Below are 2,500 nucleotides of genomic sequence, written 5' to 3'. Positions count from 1 at the left end.
TCCATTGACGAACACACGACAATCCATCATTAATTATTTTGCGCTGAAAGCACGCCCACACCGGTGACGCGACACTGCTGTTTCACGAACACACGCGCAAGTAAAAAAAAAAAAAAAAAAAAAAAAAAAAATCGACGTGTCAACCAGGTCATACGTAGACCTGTGCATCACTCGGAAAGAAAAAAGAAAAAATGCACTGATGTCGTGAACAAGATGCCTAGTTTCACCCTCCCCCCCGCCCCCACACCAAATTGGTCCCCCCCGGGGGGACTTATCTGTATAGTAAGTTGGGTTGCTGAAAGGAGACCAGGCAAGGCAAGACAAGGCAAGAAGTTTTATTAGTTTGACGGACGCAATAGCCGAGTGGTTAAAGCGTTGGATTTTCAATCTGAGGGTCACGGGTTCGAATCTCGGTAACGGCGCCTGGTGGGTAAAAAGGGCGGGGATTTTTTTTTTGCCGATCTCCTATGTCAACACATGTGCAGATGTGACCCATGTCGTCAGTGTGCGGTGGGTTATGGAGACAACGAAAATGAAGAAGACGACGACGAAGAAGAAGGTTTTATTCCTTCCTGTTCGTCGTTCCCTTCCTCCCTTCCTTCCTTCCTTCCGTCGTTCCCTCCTTCCTTCCTTTCCTTCCTCTCTTCCTTCCCTCCTTCCTTCCTTTCCTTCCCAGGTCCTTCCTTCCTTCTTCCTTCCTTTCCTTCCTTGTCCTTCCTTTCCTTCCCTTGTCCTTCCTTTCCTTCCTCCTTCCTTCCTTTCCTTCCCAGGTCCTTCCTTCCTTCTTCCTTCCTTTCCTTCCTTGTCCTTCCTTTCCTTCCCTTGTCCTTCCTTCCGTCATTCCCTCCTTCCTTCCTCCCTTCCTTCCTTTCCTTCCTATCTTCCTTCCTTCCTGGGTCCTTCCTTCCTTCCCTCCTTCCTTCTTTATCGTTCTTGTCTTCCTTGTGTCCCTTCTGCTTCTACTTCCTTCTCCGTTTTCGCTTCGCTCCCTTCTTCTCTTGATAATTATCTATCTCCCCGCTCCTCTCCCCTCTATCCCTCCACCTCTCCACCTCTCCACCTCCACCTCCACCTCTCCACCTCTCCACCTCCACCTCTCCACCTCCACCTCTCCACCTCCACCTCTCCACCTCCACCTCCACCTCCACCTCCACCTCTCCACCTCCACCTCTCCACCTCCACCTCCACGTCTCCACCTCCACCTCTCCACCTCCACCTCCACCTCCACGTCTCCACCTCCACCTCCACCTCCACCTCTCCACCTCCACCTCCACGTCTCCACCTCCACGTCTCCACCTCCACCTCTCCACCTCCACCTACACCTCCACCTCTCCACGTCCACCTCCACCTCCAGCTCTCCACCTCTCCACCTCCACGTCTCCACCTCTACCTCCACCTCTCCACCTCCACCTCTCCACGTCCACCTCTCCACCTCCACCTCTCCACCTCCACCTCTCCACCTCCACCTCCACGTCTCCACCTCCACGTCTCCACCTCCACCTCTCCACCTCCACGTCTCCACCTCCACCTCTCCACCTCCACTTCTCTACCTCTCCACCTCCACCTCCACGTCTCCACCTCCACGTCTCCACCTCTCCACGTCCACCTCTCCACCTCCACGTCTCCACCTCTCCACGTCCACCTCTCCACCTCCACCTCTCCACCTCCACTTCTCTACCTCTCCACCTCTCCACCTCTCCACCTCTCCACCTCCACGTCTCCACCTCTCCACCTCCACCTCTCCACCTCCACCTCTCCACCTCCACTTCTCTACCACTCCACCTCTCCACCTCCACGTCTCCACCTCTCCACCTCCACCTCTCCACCTCCAGCTCTCCACCTCTCCACCTCCACGTCTCCACCTCTACCTCCACCTCTCCACCTCCACCTCTCCACGTCCACCTCTCCACCTCCACCTCTCCACCTCCACCTCTCCACCTCTCCACCTCCACCTCTCCACCTCCACCTCCACGTCTCCACTTGTCCACGTCTCCACCTCCACCTCTCCACCTCCACCTCCACCTCTCCACCTCCACTTCTCTACCTCTCCACCTCCACCTCCACGTCTCCACCTCCACGTCTCCACCTCTCCACGTCCACCTCTCCACCTCCACGTCTCCACGTCCACCTCTCCACCTCCACCTCTCCACCTCCACTTCTCTACCTCTCCACCTCTCCACCTCTCCACCTCCACCTCTCCACCTCTCCACGTCCACCTCTCCACGTCCACCTCTCCACCTCCACCTCTCCACGTCCACCTCTCCACATCCACCTGTCCACCTCCACGTCTCCACCTCCACGTCTCCACCTCTCCACCTCCACCTCTCCACCTCCACTTCTCTACCACTCCACCTCTCCACCTCTCCACCTCCACGTCTCCACCTCTCCACCTCCACCTCTCCACCTCCACCTCTCCACCTCCACTTCTCTACCACTCCACCTCTCCACCTCTCCACCTCCACGTCTCCACCTCTCTACCTCCACCTCTCCACCTCCACCT

Source organism: Babylonia areolata, chromosome 27 (genome assembly GCF_041734735.1).
Source record: "Babylonia areolata isolate BAREFJ2019XMU chromosome 27, ASM4173473v1, whole genome shotgun sequence".
Classification (NCBI taxonomy): Eukaryota; Metazoa; Mollusca; class Gastropoda; order Neogastropoda; family Buccinidae; genus Babylonia; species Babylonia areolata.
The sequence above is the reverse complement of the archived record's forward strand: the minus strand, read 5'-3'. Positions refer to the sequence as shown.